The sequence below is a fragment of the Perognathus longimembris genome, chromosome 3, assembly GCF_023159225.1.
Source record: "Perognathus longimembris pacificus isolate PPM17 chromosome 3, ASM2315922v1, whole genome shotgun sequence".
NCBI lineage: Eukaryota > Metazoa > Chordata > Mammalia > Rodentia > Heteromyidae > Perognathus > Perognathus longimembris.
Genome location: NC_063163.1, coordinates 70,626,797 through 70,632,863, shown reverse-complemented (window position 1 = coordinate 70,632,863; position 6,067 = coordinate 70,626,797). Strand labels below are relative to the sequence as shown.

The 6,067-nt window shown below is 39.9% G+C and overlaps 1 pseudogene; it reads left to right on the top strand.

The window, feature by feature from the left end:
- The first annotated feature begins 4,360 nt into the window (after window positions 1–4,360).
- LOC125348706 lies at window positions 4,361–5,314 on the top strand (annotated as a pseudogene).
- Window positions 5,315–6,067: the final 753 nt, after the last annotated feature.

The window sequence follows — 6,067 nt, the reverse complement described above, 5'->3', positions numbered from 1 at the left end:
AAAAAGAGAATAATGTATTATGACCAAGAAAGTTTTGCTGGAGGGCCTGGGAATGTGGCCTCATGTTAGAGTGCTTGCCTAGCATGCATGAAGCCCTGGGTTTGATTCCTCAGCACCACATATACAGGAAAAGCCGGAAGTGGTGCTGTGGCTCAAATGGTAGAGTGCTAGCCTTAAGTAAAAAGAAGCCAGGGATAGTGCCCTAAGTTCAAGCCCCAGGACTGACAAAAAAAGAAAGTTTTGCTCTAAACATACTGATGATTCATACTATTAGATTAAGGGGGAAAATGATCATCTGAAAAAATATTTTATATATCATGAATTTAATATGCATTTGTGACTATAAAAGATGAAGAATAGAAAGGAAGTTTGTTAACCAAATAAAATATGTGTCATAAAACCCTAACAAAAAATTTTAAATGCTTATTATAAAGGTTAGTTGCATAAGTCTTTTGGGACAGTGTCACCCTATCCCTTGTCCCTGAGCTTTTTCACTCAAGGCTGTCACTCTACCACTTGAGCCACAGCTCCACTTCCAGCTTTTTGAAGGCTAATTATAGGTAAGAGTGTAAGGGTCTTTCCCGCCTGTAGGGATCTGATGAATCCCTTTTCCCCTGTCTCCGGGGAAATGTCCAAACCCCAGAAACAATGAGAGAGCACTCGGCCTTATCTCCCGCCCGCAGAAGGTGAAGGCATGCTCTCATTGGGCTGCGTTTAGCCAAGGAGAGTGAACTACTTAAATGTCCCGCCCCTGCCCCTTCTCACGTGTCTGAAATAGGCGCAGAGAAAGGAAGACTTCAGGGAGGGGGGTTTTGAACTGAACTCCTCCCCAAGGGGCAGGGGGAAGGTTTTTATTACGGTGGGGAAGGCGGGAAGGCGGGCTTTGCTAATAGGCTGAGCCAGGCTGTCTGGGCCAGAGTGGCATCATGGGACTCCCCCCATGGGCTGACATCACGCCCCAATAGGACCGCCCCTGGGCACCAGCGGCGCCATCTTGAAGGCATCCACGTGGACCCGAGATCGAGACGGGAGGCGGGCCAAGCCAGAACTACTCTTTCCGGTTCCGGACCGGAAGGCATAGGAGTGGTTTCTGGCCATTCGGTCCCAGGGGCGGGAGGAGGGGAGGTCGATCGGGGACCGCCCCTCTACATATACAGCCAGCACCCCCACACCCGCCTAGGCTGGTTTTTAACTACCATCCTCAGAAAAGCTTCCTTAGTAGCTAGACTTGCAGGCATGAGCCACTAGTGGCCAGCTGAGAACTGAATTTTTATGTATATTTTTATTATTCTGCTATTCAGTAGATGCAGACAGGTTTGAATCTAGATAGCAAGACACCCTTCCCAACCCATCCCACCCGCCCCCCCCCCACAAGGTTCCTGTCTCATTCCTACCAACTCAATGTGAAATTTCTGTTCCTGTTGGCCTGGGCAATGCTGATCTCTGTGTCTTTCTCTTTGGGTATATCCTACACCACAGAGGTGATCTGTGGGTGTCCTTGCTGTATCCTCTGCAGGAAGTATGGCTTGTATTACAGGCATAGCCACTGAAAGTGTTTGCACTGAGATAGTTCAGAGAACGTGCGTCTTTTCCCTTTGCTCCCAGATTTTGCCTCGATTGCTCACAGCCATCTTCACCCTGTGATTTTATCCCTGGACCATCTCTGATGGATCTCTCTTGGATGTTACTATGAGTCAGACAATGGAAAATAATTATATATAGATATATATGTGCATATATCATTTTATATAATATACCTGAGGAAGTTTGAGTGTATATTTGAAGAAGTCCCTTGGTTGGACCTTAAATTCCCAGGATTTTATTTTTAAATGTTTCTGTAGTCTGTGTCATCTGTGGGTCCCTGGACAAGTTTTTCACATTGTCATTTGATTTGTCTCTGCGCTCCAATGGAAAAAAAACATGACAGGGCTGGGAATATGGCTTAGCGGTAGAGTGCTCACCTTGAATGCATGAAGCCCTGGGTTCGATTCTTCAGCACCATATAAACAGAAAAAGCCAGATGTGGCATTGTGGTTCAAGTGGTAGAGTGCTAGCCTTGAGCAAAAAGAAGCCAGGGACAGTGCTCAGGCCCAGAGTCCAAGCCCCAGGACTGGGGGGAAAAAAAAAAACAAACAACAACAACAAAAAAAAAACATGACATTGCATGTGACTAAACACAGTGATAGAGTCAGAGAATTTGGGAAGATATATTTTAGACATTGTTTTTATTAATATACTAGCATGGTTGAGTCATATCCTTCAACTAATAGCTTCTTTTATCTGCACTTTTAGGTTTCCCAAGATTGCTGAGAGCTTCATTTTCATTACTTTATTCCTATTGTTATTATTATTGTTTTGTCATTCTTTCCTCCAGCTACTTTTATTTTTTAAACTGTTTTTGAATGTCATAGATATGAGATTTTATTAAGTGGCAGAATCAGGCCATGAGTAAACAACATTTCAGTTAGTTTCCTGCCATCTTCTTGGTATGTATATTTGCCTTAGTACCAAGTCATGCTCAGAGGTGCCATCTAGTGGTCTGCTATTGTTTTCTCAGGACTCACCTAGTGAGGGTTTTGGAATGGGACACTGGTGGCTCAAGCCTGTAATCCTAGCTCCTCAGGAGGCTGAGATCTGAAGATCACAGTCATCTGGGGCAGGAAAGTCTGTGCAGGAGATTTAACTCAGTGGAAGAGCACTTGCCTGGCAAGTGCCAGGTCTTGAATTCAGTCCTCAGCTCTTCCAGTGTGTGTGTGTGTGTGTGTGTGTGTGTGTGTGTGTGTGTGTGTGTGTGTGTTAAAAAAAGGAAACAAGAAGCTAGTGATTTTACAGAAATAAAGCTTGACAGGCTGCATCTGATTCTCAATACGTGTACCAAAAACATGTCAGAGGAACAGAGAGTGACTTCTGTCAGAATCATCTCAAGTCTCAAGACATATTAAAATCCTTGATATAAACCTGAAAGTTGGAAATTATGAATTTCTAAGGAATTACACTATTTGAGATCTCCCTCAAATCTCCCATATTTCAGTGGATACATTTGTACACACTTACATACCACCCAATTTATTGAAAGTAAATTTTTGAAAATGAATTCTGTACAATCCAGATGTATCAACAAAGATTGGTAAGAACAAAATAATAATAATAAAAACAAAAATGAAATAGACAGCTCTACAGTGAGACTCTCCAAACACTCTGCTCTGAAGCAGACTGTTGTAAACACTGTTTATTCCAGGTCTAGGTTGTCACCCCACCTTTCTTACATGTACCCCTAGGTAAATCTCAGTAACTGTAAGTGTGAGGGCCTCTCCTTAGGCACACAGATTTTATTTTCTCATCTTCCCATTTGTTTAAAACTTGACGTAGTTCATGTTGAAAAGCCATGACTACCGTTTGTTGCATTCCCAGTGCTTTGCAACATGCACAATACAGATTGTATGTTCAATAAAGACTGTGCTGTACAAAAAGGGAGCACAGCAAAGAGGACAGAGAAGAAGATGGAGAGAGGAACTAGCAGAGGAAAAGTATCTGAAAATGATCTGAGTTTTTGTAAGAGCAATAAAATACAAATATTCTCAAAAATGCAACATATATTACATCTATGTGGAAGATTTGTTGAAGCATAGACTGCTTTTCCTTGCCACTAGAGCTTATGAGGAATACATCAAGATTGGTGTAGTGTGTGTGTGTGTGTGTCCATACAATATATAATGTATATAGCATACACACCTTCCATATAGTATATATAATGTGTATATGTTATACATACTACATAGTATCTGGTATATATACTATATAGCATGTGTAGTATATATGGTATACATTGCCATATATGCATTCTATATAGTATATATAACATATAGTGTGGCGTATAATATAGAGAGAGTTTATATATGCAGTATGTATACAATATGTATACAATATAGTATATGGTATATATTCTTTATAATATAGTGTGTATAGTATATATACCATATATTCTATATAGTGTGTATAGTATATATACCATATATTTTATAAGTATTATATTTTATGTGGTATATAGAGTATACAGTATATATATAATCTGTACTATATATTATATAGAACTACTATGTATCCTATTGGTAGTGTATATAGTAAACAGGGTATATAGTGTATAATATACATATAGGTATATAGTGTATGATGTACATACTATATGTTCTGTATATAAGTACTACATATTGTATATAGTATAGTATGTATAGTACATGATACATAACACATAACTTACATAATTTGTTATGTAAGTTCTACATATTATGTGTAGCATTTAGTGCATGTAGTATATTACATATGCATATATGCTGATGGAAATATTCTTCACATTTCCATCAGATTTATGTACAACATGGAATGTAGAAACTAAACCGAAGCTTCCCACTTCTTCCTTGTTGGACTTAAAGACAATCCATAACTCCAGCCCTTCATCTTTAGCCTCTTTCTGTCCATCTACCTGGACACCATCCTGGGAAACCTGCCCATAATCCTGGCCATCAGCTCTGACACCAATCTCCACACCCCATGTACTTCTTCCTCTCCAATCTGTCTTTTGTGGACATCTGTTTAAGCACAACCACCATCCCCAAGATGCTGGCAAAAATCCACACACAGGACCAGATCATCCCTTACACAGGCTGCCTGGCTCAAATCTGCTTTGTTTAGAATTTTGCTTTCTTGGAAAATTGCCTGCTTGCAGCAATGGCCTACGACCACTACATGGCCACTTGCCTCTACCTGCACTATATGGTCATTATGAACACTTGTTTCTGTGGTCTGCTGATTCTCTTCTCCCTTCTCATTAGCATTGCAAACACTCTACTCAGTGGCCTCATGGTGTTGAGACTAACCTTCTGCACACATCTGGAGATACCTTTGTTCTTCTGTGAACTCACCCAGGTCATCAAGCTTACCTACTCTGACACCTTCATTAATAACATCCTGATCTATTTCTCAGCATTCATCTTTGGTAACATTCTTGTCTCTGGCATTGTTTTCTCCTATACCCAGACTTTCTCTTCTTTTTTGAGAATATCATCAGTGAGAGGCAAGTGTAAATTCTTCCCTACCTGTGGGTCTCACCTACCAGTCATGTGCTTGATCTATGGGGTAGCCTTTGGAGTTTACATCAGTTCTGCACTTACTGTTTCACCCAGAAAGACTGCAATAGGTTCTGTGATATATCCTTTGGTTCCCTTAGATGCTGAATCCTTTCATTTACAGCCTAAGAAACAGGGACATGAAGGAAGGCTCGAGGAAGTTCATCAGCAGAGCACCATCCCTTCCATGATGTGCCATTAGCTTTGCATCTGGGTGTCTAAAGAAAATCACAGCAACAGGATTCCTGGGGAGGCAGAAAATGCCCATGTTCTTCTAAATGTCATGACATTGGCAATATTAAGTTTTATCTTCAGTTTGTTCAGTTTGTTATCTGTAATTTTATTTTGTCATGCTAACTCTGCGAACACAATTGCTTTGCTCAACTCATTTAGGGCTTCATTAGGAGTTCCTGATTTAGTGCTTTCTAATCTAGATAGATGGTTGATTTCTAATATAGCTAGGTGATAGATAGATACCTGATAGATAAAGATGATAGATAATATAGAGGAGATAGACGATAGATAGATGACAGATGGATAATCTACAGTAAACAAACAGATACTATAGTTGATAGAGATAGATGATAGATAATATAGGGAAAATAAATAAATGATAGATAATCTATAGAAGACAGGCAGATATAGTTGACAGATAATATATAGAAATATATAGAAGATAACAATAGATAGAATGATAATCTGCATGAGGCAGATAAACAGATAATAAATAGGAGATAGATATGATAGACATGCAGACAGATAGGTAGATATAGATGACAGATAATATATAGAAGGGAACTAGACATTAGACAGAAAGATACTTGCCACTAGGAAACAGACTGACAGATAGATAGACAATCCTTAGGAGGTAGATATGATAGACAGGCATAGACAAGACAGACAGACAGACAGACAGACAGACAGACAGACAGACAGAGATTAGC